Source organism: Leopardus geoffroyi, chromosome C2, assembly GCF_018350155.1.
Source record: "Leopardus geoffroyi isolate Oge1 chromosome C2, O.geoffroyi_Oge1_pat1.0, whole genome shotgun sequence".
Classification (NCBI taxonomy): Eukaryota; Metazoa; Chordata; class Mammalia; order Carnivora; family Felidae; genus Leopardus; species Leopardus geoffroyi.
This window is the reverse complement of record NC_059333.1, coordinates 13,001,875-13,019,471: the sequence shown is the minus strand read 5'-3', so window position 1 is coordinate 13,019,471 and position 17,597 is coordinate 13,001,875. Positions and strand designations below refer to the sequence as shown.

Here is a 17,597-nt window from a genome sequence, read left to right as displayed (position 1 = left end):
CGGCAGACCCAGCCTTGCTCTGATCTCCATGTCCGTGGGCTCCAAAGTCTTTAACACGTGTGCAGAATTCAATCACGCTGGAATGGCAGAGATGGAACAATTCAGAGAACATTCCACTCACCCTAATAATGAAATGTGGCTGTCCCTCTCTGCTCCCTCTCTGCTCCCGGCCCCAGCTGCAATTTAACGGAGAGCATTTTCCATTCAGGGCGTGCCCTTCGCCATGGATGCTCCAAAATGCTCGGCAGTCCTGAATTAACTCTTGCAGTACCAAAGCCTGCATCTCATCCCCATCTCTGGCTCCCAACACTCCCTCGAGAAGACCTCAAGATACGTACGTGGAATTGAATACCTTTTCCAAAAGAAATGCCTCTGAAGAATTCTGTCTACCTTCTGCATTCTGGGATGCCAGTCAGGTTGAGTTAGAGACAACTGACCACAGGACAGGTGAGGGATTTACTAGAAGCGGTTGGTACCAGCCTCACCTGGGGCCCCTCTGTTCATCCCACGGCCCCTCATCTTCAGTAGGTTGGATCAGCTTCCTTACGTGACATCCTCAGGGCTGTGTTCTCGTTTGGAAAGTCACTTTCACCACATCTATTAGTCAGAGAAAATCACAGGGCCAGCCCAATTGGGAGGGATGGGCAAATAGACTGCAGTTCTTGAGCTACAAAGAACCTATGGCCATATTTAGTCTGCCACGCTATATTTGGGGTTAATTTTCTTGCCGAATATTAATTGTGCTGAAAAGTAGGACTAGTTTCTGTGAGAGGAATGCTTAGTCATCCATTCATCTTCAGCCTGAAGAGAGTAACTAGTCCTGACAGGAGATGCTGGGGTCAGTGCCGACACACAGGACAGTGCAAAATTATAGGGCAGGGCAGCTAAGAGAAAGACCAGGGTGGAAGGCCTGCCGTGGAAAGGCACCTGACTGAGAATGTGTTCGTAGAGAGAACGAGAAAGAAGCTGAGGATGCTGGGGAGGCTGGGAGGAGGGGTGGGTTGGGCACATACCTACCATGTGCCAGGTGCCTGACACACGTCATCTCATTCGGTCCCCATAGCAGCCCATTGTGATCCTAACAGCAAACGCTCCCATCATGCTTACTCTGTGCCAGGCACCGTGCTAATTGCTTTGCACATAGTCACTCAGTTAATAATAGCAACGACCCCGAGATAGATACCAGTGTTTATCCCATATTATAAAAGGTCGCTAAGGCCCAGAGAGGTTAAGTAACTAGTGCAAGGTCACACAGCTAGTAGGCGATGGGGTTTGGTTCAACCATGCATGGATGAGTAAACTGAGGCTCAGAGATATTAAATCACTTGCCGAAGGACACAGAGCTGCACTAAGATTCATGCCTAAGTCTGATCCTCGAGTCTGGGCTCTTTCCTTGAATACCCTGGGCTTTCCTAGGGAAGCATACACTTCAAGAGAAAGATTATTCCAGACTCTTCCAGAAAGAAGAGACTGGAGGACCAGGGCACTCAGACCTTAATAGTACAACAGAACGGACACGAAATTAACAGTGGCCATTTGTTTAAAAACAGCTAAGAACAGAGATGGTGAGTTCTAGGCCCCTAATAATACAAGGGAAGTAGAAAGAGGTGGTATGTGCCTGGTGCTTGCATTGCTTTTCTTTTCTTTCTGTTTTGGCATTTCGTTGCTTGTCAGTAAAGAGAATTAACTGCTTCCTGTCTCAAACAGATGTGGGCATCTTCAGGGGGGGGGCTGTGTGCAAACACAGGCAAGCGTTTCACTGGGAGACCCTTCGCAGGTGATTCTCCTGTGTCCCCGAAATTCACAGCCGGCCAGTCTGGTGGGATAGCCTCAAAGACACCCCCTGATGGCTCAGAACAGAGCGAAGGGCCGGAAACCCCAACTTAGGGCGCCCTAAGCCACCGGCGGAGAGGGGGCTTCCCCGGGATCCCCAGCCTGCTCTGTCTTCCCCGAGGCAGCATCTGCATCTTCCTGCTGGGAAGGCAGCCCGAACACGAATCAGACCCAACCCATGCCTGACTAGGGAGAGCAGAGAAACTGGCACTGGTCCGTCCGGGTCTGTGCATGGAGAAACACCTCCTTGGGTTTTGTCAGTCTGTGTGCTATGTTCCAGAAAATTCCACGGGAGCCCGAGGGACGAAGCCATTCTGGATGGAGCTGAGAAACCCAAGGTGGCTACACGGAGGCGGGATCTCGAAGGCCCGGGGGGTGGGGGGGTGTGCGGGGCCAGCCCCTCTGAGAAGGAAGCTGGGACTCCCTGCTCTTGGGGTGACCCTGTTCTGAAGACAGAGCGCTTCAGCTGCTGACTTTTCCAGGAAATGACTCGTGTGTGTGTGTGTGTGTGTGTGTGTGTGTATGCACGTGTGAGCTTGGAGGTCCAGTGAGGATCACAGCAGCGGCCACGAAGGATCAGAATGGCACTAGTGAGTGGCTGAAAAAGCTCCCGTGAGGAAAAGGACCCCTTCAGCACAGCAGCAGGTGCTGGTGAGGGTTGACGTTTCTGTTAGCGTGTCCCCTCGGGCGTCCCTTCACGTCCCCTGGTACCCACGGGGCCCCCGTGGGTGGTGGAGGGAAGTCCTCCCCTGTCTCCTCTTCAGTTAGGTGAGCCAGCCTCCCCGCCTCCCCGGGGTTCCCTGGGGCAGGCCTCTCTTCAGTTTGCCCCGTCCCTGTCTGCACACACCATTCCTCTCGTAGAAGAGTGGAATTCTTACACAAAAGCAGGAAGACTCTCTCCTCTCTCCCTCCTAGTCCTCCTCCTCCCCTCCTCTGCTTCCCCCACCTTCTCAACCCTTTCTCACCGCCACCCTCCCCCGCTCTGGCCTCACCAGCACCTGGTTTGGGCTCTTGACTACGTGTCACTCTGCGCCCTTCTACATTTCAGGCCACAGAGCATCATCACCAGGACCTCCTGCCTCTTGTTTTGGGCTGTGGTCAGATGGACCCACTTTTGTTCCTTTGGGCCTCGAGCCCTGCCCCTCAAGAACACCCTCAGACCTCTAAAGCAGGCTGGAGCTTTGGCACCTTGGGGGTTCACACTGGGACCCTGGCAGATTGCAACTAACCTCTGCCAGGGTCACCCCCAGGGGATTGAGTGGCTTTGAGCCCAAACTTGGAGTGTCCCAGAGGAGAGGTGTGCCAGCAGATACAAAATTCGATTCGGTCTAACTTTCCAGAATCTCCCCAAACCCCCAAAGTCTCCCCAAAATTGTAATACAGATGAGGTCAGCCCCCTTCACTTGCAGGGGAGAGGGAGGGAGGGAAGCACATGCATGCAATGGATAAACCGACCCTGCTTGAACTTGAACTTGGTTATCATGAACCAGTTTGCTGCTGGGATTGTGATTTTGGAGGAGCTGAGAGTGACCCACTTCATTAAAAGCAAACACACGGCTATGTACACCCAGCTCATTGTTTCCTACACAACCCCAATGCACACCAGGGGCTTCCAGAAATGTTTGTTGATGGAGGGAAGGACCTTGCCCTCTCACAAGGCTGCCACCATGCCGACACCCACAGGAAAGGCGTCTGGGAGCTCCCTGTGGCAGGGAACTCATCCGACGGTCATCTTTTAGTTTGTTTTCTCTGAAGTCCTCACAGTGGGTACTGACTGTTCATATGTTACTGCAAAAAAAAGTTGCAAAACCTCCCTCCCAGAAAATCAAACGCTGCTTTACATGTTGTTGGAGCAGCATGATTTAAAGCTCCTCCGAAAAGCGCCAGGCAGAGTGATTCATTCTCTCTGCAGCGGTAAGCCTGACATATGCTGTGCACGTGTGCCCAGGGTAGACCGAGCAGCCAGGCTGGATTTGGAGAGGGGCCCACTCAGAAGAAAACTCTTTATTTTTACCCTCTGCCAAAAATGGAACCTCACCCCAATTCTCCCTCCTAAATAGCACAGCCAGGAGGCCTGCCATTTCAGAAAGGCTGCCTAGAAGCTCCAAAATGCTCAGTTGAAGTTAGACCCCAAAAGGACAACTGGATTTATAGAAATTGAATCAAACTCCTCACCTAAAAATAAAAGGACCCAAGTTTCTAAAAATACAGTAGTATTTATTCCCGGCCAGGCGCCTATGTTTGCATCCTTTTAGTTTTCTCAGGAAGCTGTTCCTTCCAAAATGCATTCTGGTGCCCTAGCCACGAAGGGACGTTTCCCAGGGCGGCGGAAGACTGTGGATGGTTCTGGAGGCTCCAGTTACACGGAAACCCTGGAGGAGGACACCTCGTGGAAGTACAAAAGACACAGGTGTGTGGCGACTGAGAGGTCTGGGTGGATTTTTGTTGTTATTTTTAAAGGCAGCCGGAGAGTTGAGGGCAGTGCGAAGTCGCCCTGGGAGTAAGATTCAGTCCTTGCAAGGCACTGACTTGGCAAATAATAATGATGTTTTGTATTAATACTGTTACCCCAAGATGCATGAGAAATGACAGGAAAACATCCCGATTGCTCCCTGGAGGAAAGGGAACTTGATTTACAAAGGAGGCTGATAGAGATGAAGCTATTTGCCCAATATTGTGCAGCGAATGTGGGTCCTTTGTTCTGGCTCCTTTCCACTGACTTGTCAGGCAAGCATCTCAACAGTTCAGTAAGAGCTAGCTCTCACCCAAGCCTTCTGCCTGGGGAGTGGTCTTTGTGGGCAGGGAAAGCAAGAATGGGTAAGGGGACAATAATAGTGTCTGTTTTGGCTCCGGTGGGAAGAATTATAAGGATGTTTCTCTCCCACGATCGCTGAGTCTATTCTGTCTCCTAGTTTGCCAAGATCCTGACCCTGAATCGCCCAAGACCCGTTGGGCCAAATCTAGGCTTATGTCCCTCTGATGGGTTGAAACGACCCCACTCCACCCCCAAGGATGTGTCCATATCCTAATCCCTGGAACCTGTCAACGTGACCTTACTGGGACACAGGGTCTTTGCAGATGTGCTTACACTGAGGATTTTGAAAAAAGGAGATTATCTGGGTGGCTCCACAGTGCCATCACAAGCGTCCTTGGAGGATGCTTGAACAAAGAGGGGGAGAAGGTAGTGTAAAGGTGGATGCAGAGATTGGAGTGACGTGGCCACCAGCCAAGGGACGCCTGCAGCCACCGAAGCTAGGAAGAGCTTCTCCCCCGGAGCCCACACAGGGACTGTGGCTCGGCTGACCTCTTGATTTCAGACTCCTGGCCTCCAGAACTGTGAGAAGAGAGATTTCTGTTGTGGGAAGCGGCCACGTTTATGACAATTTGTTACAGAAGCCACAGAAAACCAGCAATGTTCCATCCGGGCTAAACAGAGGCCCCCAAACTCTGAAATCGTGGAGGCTGTTTTTCCTGTGTCATCATTTCAATGGATATTTCTTGAGTGTCTGCTATAGATGCTGAGATACGACGGTGAGCGAAAGGATAGGAACCCCGTCCTCAGGCAGCTTACGGTGGGAGAGATGGTCAGTAAGCAAATAACGCCGCTGTCATTACAGTCTGCAGAGCCCAGGGCACGGTGACAGGTGATGACGCGGTCACAGCCTAGTGTGGACACTGAGGGAGTGAGGGTGAGACGGCCTCGGACTCCAATAGGGGAAGTCACACGGAAAAGTCTGCAGGAAGACCCAGAAGGAGGAAGGTGCAACATGTGTTCAAGCATTCCCAAAGGGCAGAAGGGAAGGAGGGTTCTGGGTGGGGGTGGAAGGCAGCCCATGCCAACCCCAGAGTCCAAGAGGAAGAACTTGCATCTTAGGGCACGTGGGTGGCTCGGTCAGTTGAGTGACTGACTCTTGACTTCGGCTCAGGTCCTGTCCCAGGGTTGTGGGATCAAGCCGTGCGTTGGGCTCCGTGCTGAGTGTGGAGCCTGCTTGAGATTTTTCTCTCTCTCTCTCTCTGAGCCCCTCCCCCACTTGTTCTCTCTCTCCCTCTCTCTCTCTCTCTGTCAAAGAAAGGAAGAAAGAAAGAAGACTGGCATCTCTATCCTAAAGGCATGGGGACTACGAGTTTCATGCAGGGGGGTGGCCCAATCAGACTAAAGTTTCACAGGGATCCGTGAAAAAGAGGGGCGGAAGCCAGTGGTCTTCGGCCAGGGAGGAGTCTCTGGAGTAGCCTAAGCAGGAAATCGTGGTGGTTTGGACTGGGATGTAGCAGCTGAGACTGGAGAAGTGGGTGGATTCTAAAGAAAGGCAGGCGGTCTGGCTTGGTGACGGAGAGGAGGTGGGTGGTGAGGGAGGGGGCGGTGTGAGGGATAGGGCCTGGGCTTCTTGTTTTTACCATGGGCAGAATGATGACGCCAGAGCCACTGGAAACTCTTGAGAAGGAGCGGGTTCAGGGAAAGAAGATAATTCGTGTTTTCCTTTAAAATTATCTGACTTCAGGGCACCTGGGTGGCTCATTCAGTTAAGCGTCTGACTTCGGCCGCAGGTCATGATCTCACGGTTCGTAGGTTTGAGCCCCGCGTCAGGCTCCGCGCTGACAGCACGGAGCCTGCTTGGGATTCTCTGTCTCCTCTCTCTGCCCCTCCCCGCTTGCTCGCACTCCCTCAAAATAAATAAATAAATGAACAGACTTAAAAATAAAATAAAATAAAATAAAAAAGATCTGACTTCCCCATTGTCCCTGGGACAATCCACATTATGCCTGTTACCTCAGAGTCTTGTCCAGAAATGTTATTCCCCAGAAATGTCCTGGTTTGAACCCATAGACTGTATGGTCACCCTGGGCTAAGATTTGTGCGATTTGAAAGGCCCTTGGGACACCCAAGAGGAGACCGTGAGAATGTGAAACGAGAGAGACGGGCTGAGGAGTGAGCCTTGCTGAACTTTAATGCCCAGGATGGCAACAAGGGCCAAGCTGGAAAGCCAGACAGAGGAGAGAGGCCAGGACACTTTGCACCGGACGTAGCCAGGGATGTTAGAGGAGACGCATGCCCCTCTCCCGGGGTGTTCCCAGCGAGACACCCTGTTGAGCAGAGGCCGGCAATGTTTGACTTTCCGGGCCACGCGGTTTCTGCCACGACTCCTCAACTCCGCTGCCGGAGCAGGACAGCAGCCTTGGACAATTCATAAACGAATGTGTGCGCTTGCCAGTAAAACTCACCGACAAAAATGGGCTGAGAGCCAGATTTTGCCCCCAGGGAGGAGTTTGCAGACCCTTCCTTTAGAGGAACAGGCTCTGGGGGCCTGTTCTCCTTATTCCTTTCCTTCCCCCACCCCCGGGGAGGTGTTGGGACTGATGGGTATTTCCCTGGAGAATTGGGGCCATCCCTTCTTTGGGGTAGCTCTGCTCGACTGCGTGGGGGGGGGGGGGGCTCCATGGTGAGGACAGGACATCCAGGGGGACACCTAAAGCTATTCGTGCCACCAGTGACAGAGCCACGGTTGCAGCCTGATTCCAGGGTGAGGTCTCATCAGGCCCACTTGGCTAAGAGGAATAACCACGGTCTCCAAATCTAGTTTTATCAGAAATGAAAGTGATACTGTGACTATATCTGCTCGATACCTGTCTCTTATCTCAATTATTCCAAACTTAGGAGACTGCTTCCCTGGCCAACTCCAACAGTAGGAGTCTATCTCTCAACTCAGCCGGCCTCTGCGTTGGATCTCTTTGTCTCGAAGATTTGCAACTCTTTCCGGCAACCTCAGAAATGGTGTGGCCACGGTGGAGTCTCGTTCCATCTGTGTTCTCTTCAGCTAATGAAAAACTATGGAGGTCTCGTTAGTAAGTAACGCATGTAATGCCCGTTGATGTCAATGGTGGTTGGCGGGTAGAGTTTGTGTGGGAGCACGGCCTTTGTGCCTTTAGGGGTCCCACAGGGTGCCTATGTTCTTGTTTCTGCCTCACTTTCAGATACCTGCCTTCCCTCAACACCAACATTAAGTTTGTCCCAATTAACAAGGTACTATGCACTCTTTACTAACTACTATGATTATTAGAAAATACGAACAAGCAAAGAAAGAGGCAATGACAACCCCCTTTAGCCCCAGATCAGAGATAGCAATTATTAATAGTCTGATATGTATCTTCCCAGGTGCCAAAATGAGATCATAATGTCCATGTTGTTTTGTAACCGCTTTTGACATTAAAATACAACAAATAACTCTCCATGTCCCAAAGCAGGAATGTATACCATGATTTTTCGTCGTGACATGATTCATCCACCCAATCCTCTGCTATTGGCCATTTAGGTTGTTTCCAGGTTTGTTCAGTAAGAATAATGCAACAGTGAACACCCTTATAACCAATTGTGGGAACACATCCTTAGTTATTTACTTAAGCTAAATTCCAAGGAGGCGATCATGACTATATAGTCATTTTTTCAGAAAAATCACACATTCCACATCTTTCTCAGGGGACCTCGACTTGAAGTAAATTCACCCATAGGGGAAGAACAGGTTCATGTCTGTGTTTAGATGTTTGCTTCTGGCAATCCCCCAGACAGCCCCTGTGGGCCAGGAGGTTAGAGCCCAAAGAATCCCCCAACCCAGAAAGTCACATCAGTGTGGAGTGTCTGCCCCTGGGGGGATGGGCTTTGTCAATCAATACTCGATGGAGACACCAACAAAATGGGAAGATGGGGAGACAAGATGAATCCCAGCCATTTGGAAGAAAAGGAACTGAGAACACCCTACATTACTGGGGATGGGCTCTCCTACCTTAGGAGGAGTAGGTGACTCCTACTAAAGTTTCCTCCTCTTTTCTTCTATAGTTTACATTCTGTGTTATTAAGGCTCAGCAAGTTTCTCACAAGGGCTGGGAAAGACTTCTTGGAGGGCCCCCTCAAGCGTGCAGAAAAAAATAGGAACAAAAGACAGAGGAAAGGGGCAGAAGCCTAGCTCTAGGATTTAAAGGGAAGGAGTTGGCCCAATTCAGAAGGTCAGGAAAGAGCCGGACTAGGGTCAAGTCACCTGCCTCTTGCTTTGGTCTCCCCTATTATTCCCTCAGGCCCAATGAGGGGCGGCAGGCAGGCTTCAGTACCCACAGCAGAGTAGAGGGCTTCCCTGAAAAGGGGTCCGCTCTCCGAATGGCTCCCTAAGCCCCTAAGATGCTTTCGCACTGGTCCTCCAGCCCACCATGCATCTGAATTACAGTGTGCAGACTTAAGACACAAAGGCTGAGGCCCCAGAGGTTCTGGAGAGGTTCAGGGTGGAGCCCCAGCCTTGGTCAGATTTTCAAAATGTGAAGAACCACTGAGTAATCCCTTTAGACCCACATCACTGGCTACACATGTTTTAAGAGCAGGATATACGGGAAGTCTCTGTGCTTTGGAATTGGCTGATCAAGAATTTGGAGAACGGCAGTCATGGTGGACAATGATGCACACCACTGTAAGGGGCCAGCACGCGGTGAGTACTTGATGGGTGGCAGCCCGATGTGTTGAAGAGCAGTTACTTGCGTGGCTGCGAGAGGGAAATATAAAAAGCAATGGGAGAAGGGGCAGGCAGAGGATTAGGAGACAGTCTCTTGCTCATCGAGACTGACCTGAAAGTCTTGGCACCAAAGAGCAATTGAGCTTTCTGCTTTGTCGTGAACGAAAGGCGAGAGGCCACTCTTAAATTTCAGCTCTGGGGTCCAGAATGCCTATTTTTACCAGTGTGCTGTGCAAATCGTATAAGGATTGAGTGGCCATTTAGTTTTATCTTCCCTTGCTGGCCTGCTGTTTAACCGGGGGCTGGGATCTGCTTTGTGTTAAAGATTATCTCCCCGGAGAGAGCGTAATCTGGTCTTATTATGTCTCGTAGGTGGAGGCCAACTGCTTTCCCACGGTCTCCGTCTGAATCCTGCTTTCCCCACTGCTCCATTTTGTAGCAGCAATTGGCCAAAGGAAAGCAACCTACAGACCTGAGTCCAAAAGCAACCTAAAGACCTGAGTCTAACAATCGGCATTTCCTCCTGCATGGTGAGGACAATCTCTTTGTCTAACTTACAAGGAGGCTCTAATTCCAATTAGGACTCACAGTCAAGCTGTCACATGATGACTTTCGTAAAGTTGGGTGCGGCATGAATGAGCCCAGGGTAATTCAAGCATTCTTTCTTCTTCGGATCACTTTTATACTTCAAGATTCTGGTCCCTTGACTTTTTAATTGATCTTCACTCAGCACCTCACGCTTGGAACGCTTCGGCCAGAAGGTTCTTTGTCCCGCTCCTCAGAAATTAATGGCGTGTGGGGAGAGTTTTAGGTGCACTGGGGGGAGCTCCAATTAAAAGAGGCCTGGGTGGGGATCTTCTGCAAAACAATCATCCTTTGAATACGCGGAGGCTCACTTTGCCCAAATCTGTCTGCTTCGCAAGTTTGTGTTTCGCGTATTAGAGTTTCTTAAAATAGGACTCACGGTTGAACCTCACTCAGGTTCTGAGTTAAAGTCTTGAGCCAGGTCTGCAGGGAGCAGAGCGAGCGAGCTGCTGTGTAGTGATGAGGGCCACAGCCTCACGCTGAGCTCTAAATCACAGCTAAAACCCCAGAGCTAAAAGCATCATTCCTCTCTGGCACTTTCGATTTAAAAGCCATGCTATATTTTTGTTTCCAATTATAGAAGGAGAAAAATAAAAGCATCTGGAACTCATTACTGTCCCTTTATTCCACACCATAACTTTAAGAAAGCAAAATAACTTCTCTCCAAAATGCACGGGCAGAGAGAGGAAGCGGTGCCTCCAGCAGTAAGCCCTCACACCCCAGCCCCCGATTCCCCTGTGCATCTCCTCGGCCACATTGCAAACACATGGAGTGTGGGGTTTATGATGGAACCTTGACAGCTTGTCGGCTCCTGCAGGGAGGAAGTTCCAGGGAGCGTGAGGGTCACCCAGCTTCTCAGGCTGCTGCCTTCCTCTGGCCACTCCTCACGTGCAACACTTGACCCCCCCAGCCCAAGAATCCAAGTCCTCAGGGTCAGGCCTTCTCCCCAGACTTCTGCATGGATCGCAGATCCTGCTTCCAGAAACATAAGATTCCAGCTTAGGACTCCAGAGAGGGCAAGCCCATATTGCCTTTAATGCCTCACACAAGATGGACCCGTGGCTACCTGTGGCCTCAGGACTTGAATCAAACTCTTGGGTATCCAACACAAAGCCCTTCCTGCCCCACCCTGACACTGCCCTGGATTTGTGTCACTCACTCTCCCTGAGCATGCTGTCTTCTGCCACATGGTAGTTTATTTCTCTAAACACATCACAAACACGGAGCGCCTGGGTGGCTCAGTCGGCGAAGCGTCCGACTTCGGCTCACGTCACGATCTCGCGGTTCGTGGGTTCGAGCCCCGCGTCGGGCTCTGGGCTGACAGCTCGGAGCCTGGAGCCTGCTTCGGATTCCGTGTCTCCCTCTCTCGTCTTTGCTCAAGCATCTCCCTCACTTTCAAAGCCCTTCTTCAATCCACTTCCATGCCTTGGAAACTTCTACCCATTCTTGATCATCCGGCGCAAACAGTGCCTTTCTTCAGAACTCACTGAAAAGAGTCACTGTGGCCAACCGTCCGCTACGTGTGAGTGTAGGCACCAGGTCTACAATAGACAAAAAGATGAGGCCCTCGCCCTTCACGAACTTAAAGGGGAGACTCCATTCTGTTTGATTCACTTTTAGCCAAAACCTAAGATGCATCTGGCGCTATGGGTTGTAGTAGCTTCCCAGGGCTGCTGTAACAAATGCTCACAAATTCAGTGACTTAAGACAGCACGGATCCATTATCTTATGGTTCCATTGGTGGGAAATCCAACACAGGCCTTGCTGGGCAGATATCAAGGTGTTGGTAAGGCTGTGTGACTTTCTGGAGGTCAGGGTCCATTTCCTTGCCTCTTCCAGCTTCTAGAGGCCACACGGGCCCGAGGCCCACGGTCCCCGGCCTCCATGTGTACAGCCGGCAGTAATGGCAGCCTCTCTGTCACATCGAATCAGGCTGACCCTCTGCTGTCTCCCTCTTCTGCTTTTAAGGCTCTTCATGATTTCACTCGGCCCATCCAGACCATCCAGATTAATTTCTTTATCTTCAGGCCCACTGATCAGTTCCTTGAATTCTATCGGCCACCTTAATTCCCCTGCACCTTGTAATGTAATACATGTATGCATTCAGACCAAAATGTGGATTGGACCAGGGGAGGGACATTATTCTGACTACCACGGAGGATGAGACAGTAAAGAGGATACTGTCGCTTCCCTCAAAAAGACTTTCCTGCAAAGCCTTCCTTGTATAAACACAGGAAGGATTAATATTTAATCCTTTTATATTCCCATTACACTTTTTGCACTTTACAAACGTCTCTTTTACAACATTTAACAGACTTAAAGCGGTGTTCCTCGGAGCGTGGGACATGTGATACTTGATATTTTGCATTTAGTCATTTTGCTTTTTAACAATTAGGCATTTATGCTCATGTGAATTTGAAAAGCATAAGTAGCATATCCAATCTGTGATATAATCTTGTATGTATTTTTTTTTAATTTTAAGTGTTTATTTATTTTTGAGAGAGGGACCATGAAAACAGGGGAGGAACAGAGACAGAGAGGGAGACACAGAATCTGAAGCAGGACCCAGACTCCGAGCTGTCAGCACAGAGCCCAATGTGGGGCTCGAACCCACGAACCATGAGATCATGACCTGAGCCAAAGTTGGACGCTTCACTGACTGAGCCACCCAGGCACCCCTATAATCTTTCTTTTAAAATTAAATTGACTTAAGCTTTTGAAGAGTGAGACAAATAAAACATGAATTAGCAGTACATGTATAGGCCAAGGCAAAAACAAAATGTGAGGGTGATACTTGAATGACTGTAATATAGGAAAAGCTCTCCTGGAGTTAATGCTTTCCAGAGAAACCCTAAACTCTCTGAGGGCACAGAATTGCCCATCTTCTCATTATTGTGTCCCCAGATCCTAGCAAAGTTCCCAGCACAAAATAGGTTCTCAATACACACTTGTAGGATCTACGAATAACCAATTAAATGACTAACCCTCACGTCTTGAGGACAGGAACTGTGCTTATTAATTTTCATATTTCTGGAACCTATCACAGCACAGGCACTCAAGGTCTGGCAAATGAAGAAATAAAGTAGTCTTGAGCTGTGGGCACGAATGTATACCTTTTAGATTATTCCCACATTATGGAAATGTGGCTAAAGGAATGATGGAACAGTCATTGTCTGCTGATTTAATTATTTTACTATAATGGGATTTTGCTACACTGTGTACTCTGTACACAGGTACAGAGGTAATATATGAGGATACAAATATTGAAGATTAAATGCAACTGAAACCCAGATTCTTGGTAGTGGATTAACGACTGAAAATTACACGAAGCCCGGGAAGGTGAAAGTCTGTATATGCATGCAAAGCTCTCAGCTTTTCCCTCCTGGTTCCTGAATCTTCGCAGTAACAGTGTCCTGATTTGGTGGATGTTTCCTGAATTACATGGTTCATTAGCTTTTTCATGCAGCGTCATGGCAGGTCCACTGTGTGCAACAGTAAGCTATATGCGAAGGACACGAAGATGAATAAGACCAAGTTACTATTTTTGACAAGCTTACCATTCAGTAGGGGAGAGACTCACACTTAACACCTGTTATTGTGGTGCAATTGAAAAAAAACCCATCCCAGGAATGACAGCAGGGCTTTGGAGCATTGAAGGTGAATTTGTAGTTTGAGTTCAACCAAATTTATTAGATGCTAAAACAAAAAAAAGCAAAAGTGAATCAACTGTCTGTGAAAGAACATAACAGAAGCCAGAATTCCACAACATAAACTTTTCAATATCCAGGATATGATAATTAAAAAAAAACAAACTACCCAACATAGGAAGAACCAAGGAAATATCACTTATTCTCAAGAGAAGAAGCAATCAATAGAGACCAAACAGATGTTGAAATTAGCAGACTTGGATCTTAAAGCAGCTTTTGAACTATATTAATTGACTTAAAGGAAAACAAAGAACTAGAAGTTATTTTTCAAAAGAGTCAAATAGAAATTCTAGGACTGGAGAATAATATCTGAAATTTAAAGTTCCCATGGGGCGCCTGGGTGGCTCAGTCGGTTAAGTGTCCAACTTCAGCTCAGGTCATGATCTCACGGTCTGTGGGTTCGAGCCCCACGTCGGGCTCTGTGCTGACCGCTCCGAGCCTGGAGCCTGCCTCGGATTCTGTGTCTCCCTCTCTCTCTCTCTGCCTCTCCCATGCTTGCAGTCTGTCTCTATCTCTCAATACTAAATAAACATTTAAAAAAATTAAATTAAATTAAAAAAAAAGTTCCCTGTATGTGATTGAGAATAGAATGGAAATGATAGTCAATTAACTCAAAGATAGAACCATAGAACTATGGATCCAAACTATGGATCTGTTAAGGGGGGGGGGGGAGGGGAGGGCAACAGAGAAAAAACAATTAAAATAAACAGAGCCTCAGGAACCAGTTGAAAAATTATCAAAAGGTATAACATACATATAATAGGAGGCTCAGGCGAGCTGGAATAGATTGGGGTGGAGTAGAGAAAATATTTAATAAATAATGGGTAAAATGTATCCCATTTGGTAAAAGACATAAATTTACAGATTGAAAAAGCTTAGCAAACTCTAAGCAGGATAAATGTGGGTAAATATGAAGAAAATATGTACACATTTATGGGTACTTTATAGCTAAGTGCCAAAAATAAAATAAAGAGAAAATTTTGAAAGCAGCCAGAAGAAAATGACACATTACACACTAGGGAACAAAGATTTGAATAATGTCCAAATTCTCATAAAAAACTCTGGGAGACGGGGCACCTGGGTGGCCCAGTCGGTTAAGTGTCTGACTTTTGGCTTCGGCTCAGGTCGTAATCTCATGGTTCATGAGTTCAAGCTCCACATCGGGCTGGAACTGACAGTGCAGAGCCTACCTGGGATTCTCTCTCTCTGCCCCTCACCCACTCTCTGTGCCTCTCTCTCAAAAATAAATAAACTTTAAAAATTAAAAAAAAAAAAAGAAACTCCAGGAGACAAAAGAAATGGAACAATATCTTTACAATGTTGAAAGGGAAAAAGACTTCCAACCCAGAGTTTCTTACCCGGTATAAATATTCTTTTAAAATGAAGGCAAAGGGGCGCCTGGGTGGCTCAGTCAGTTGAGCGTCTGACTTCAGCTTAGGTCACGATCTCACAGCTTGTGGGTTCAGGCCCCGCGTCGGGCTCTGTGCTGACAGCTCAGAGACTGGAGCCAGCTTCGGATTCTGTGTCTCCCTCTCTCTCTGCTCATGCTCTGTCTCCCTCTGTCTCCCAAAAAATGAATAAGCATTAAAATTTTTTTTTTAATAAAGGCAAAATCAAGGTATTTTGGGATAATAAGAAAGGAGGATTCATTTCCAGGGAACTGCACGACCATAATTGCAAAAGAACATGTTCAGGTCGATGAGAGATGATACAAGATAACATCCCAGCTCTTTAAGAAGGAATGAAGGAGATCAACAATGGTAAATGTCTATGTAAATATTACTAACTTGGTAAGCTGGGACCTCCTCCCCACACCCCCTTTCCTATGAGTCCAGATTTCAGCTGAACAAAAGGGGAAATCCCATATTGCCAACAGAGGAGGAGGAAGTAGCCATTTCTCTCTGAAGGCCTTTCCGAAGTCCTATGTCGTGACTGAGGAAGAAAAAAACTAGATTTGGTTTATAGATGGTTCTGCAGGGTATGTTCCTACAGATGAATAGCTCTATCACTATAATGCCACCAAAGAACAGTGGTTCTCCCAGCTGGCAAGAGTTCAAGCCATGTACCTGGTTGCTCATTTTGCCTGGAAGGAGAAATGACCAGAGATATGTGTCTATACTGATTTCTGGGTAGCCGCTAAGGGTTTGGTTAGAAGGTCAGGGGCTTGGACGAACCATAACTGGGGAATTAGTGACAAGAAGATCTAAGGAGGAGGTATGTAGCTCAGCCTTTCTGAATGGGCACCCTGTGTAAGGATATTTGTGTGTCATCTAAATGCTTACAATCAAGGGGCCGTAGGAGGGGAGGATCTTAGAATCAATCAAATAGGCAAGAGGACCCATTCTGTGGATATCAGTCAGCCTCTTTGTCGCCCATCTATGTCCTTGCCCAATGGACTCACGAACAAAGTGGCTAGGGGAATAAGGGTGAAGATTATGCGTGGGCTCAACAACATGAGCTTCCACTGATCAAAGCGAATCCACCTACCGTCGCTGCTGAACGTCCAATCAGCCAATCACAGAGACCAACAACAAATTCCTGATATGTTATTGCTCCTGAGAGAACCAGCCCGCCACACGGTGGCATATCTATTCCACTGTAGGACTTCCATCATGGCAGGGATAGCATTTTGGTCTGAGTGGAATAGACACCGTCCGTAGGGATTTGCCTGTCTTGCCTGCAGTGCTTCTATCGTCATCTGTAGACCCATAGGGTACTGTCTTTAGTGTCCTGGTATTCCAAGAGGCATTGCTTCTGGAAAGAGCTCATTTTACCGCATACAAAGGGCAACAATGGACTCGTGCTCGTGGAATGCCCTGGTTCAACTATCATCCTAAAGCAGCGGGCCTGATAGAATGATCGAATAGCCTTTCGATGACTCAGTTGTAGTTCCAGTTGGGTGGCAACTCCAGAATGCGGAATATCCTCTAAATCGGGATATGATGCTGTTTCTGCCACAGCCTGGGTTTAGATATCTAGGGTATCTAGATGTCTTCCTCCACCAAGGGGTGGAAGAGGTAGTAGTTTCTCCTATTACCTTTCATGATCCACCAGCAAGGTCTTCACTTCCTGTCCCCATGATTTTGGAGCCTGTCACTCTAGATGTCTTTGTTTCTATCAGAAGATGCAATCATGGTTCTGTTCAACTGGAAGCTGAGATTAACCCTTGGCTACTTTGGGTTCCTCTCGCCAATGAACCAATAGGAAAAGAAGAGGGTTATTGTACTGGTTTGGGAGATTGATCCCATGAAAACTAGGTAGTCATTACTCGGTGGGGGCAATGGAGTACGTCTGAAACATAAGAGGTCCTCGGGCGCACCTCTTAGAACCCCCATGTCCTGTTATAAAGCTAATTGATGTGTATTTAACACCACGGAACAGTGCATTTAAAATGAATTAGATGGGAAATTTTATGTTATGTGTATTTAACATAATAAGAAAATTTAGAGGGGTGCCAGGGTGGCTCGGTCAGTTAGGCGTTCAGCTTCAGCTCAGGTCATGATCTCAAGGTTCATGAGTTTGAACTCCACATCAGGCTCTATGCTGACACCTCAGAGCCTGGATCCTGCTTCAGATTCTGTGTCTCCCTCTCTCTCTGCCCCCTTCCCCTCAAAAATCAATAAACATTAAAAATTTTTTAAAAAGAATCATATCCAAGATATCATGTTACATTTTTTTAAAGTTTATTTATTGTAAGAGAGAGTGAGCGGGAAAGGGCAGAGAGAGAGAGAGAGAGAGAAAGAGAACCCCAATCAGGCTCCCTGCTGTCAACACAGAGCCCAGTGAGGGGCTCAAACTCACAAACTGCAAGATCATGACCTGAGCCAAGAGTTGGGCACTTAAACTGAGCCACCCAGGCACCCCTGGGATACCTTATTACATTTTGTTGTGTCTCCTTAGGCCCCAATTCGCTGTGACTATTTCCTAGAGTTTTCCTTTTTTTAAATGACAATGACAGTTTTGGGAAGTGTTAGGGATTTTG

General features: G+C 48.0%; 1 long non-coding RNA gene across 1 annotated transcript in view; it reads left to right on the top strand.

The window, feature by feature from the left end:
* LOC123575905 overlaps positions 1 to 10,518 on the top strand; it is a 33,264-nt gene extending 22,746 nt beyond the window's left edge. The window contains exons 5-7 of the long non-coding RNA XR_006701076.1: positions 7,487 to 7,674; positions 9,191 to 9,299; positions 9,696 to 10,518. This is a non-coding gene — a long non-coding RNA (uncharacterized LOC123575905). The remainder of the gene's footprint in view (positions 1 to 7,486; positions 7,675 to 9,190; positions 9,300 to 9,695) is intronic.
* Positions 10,519 to 17,597: the final 7,079 nt, after the last annotated feature.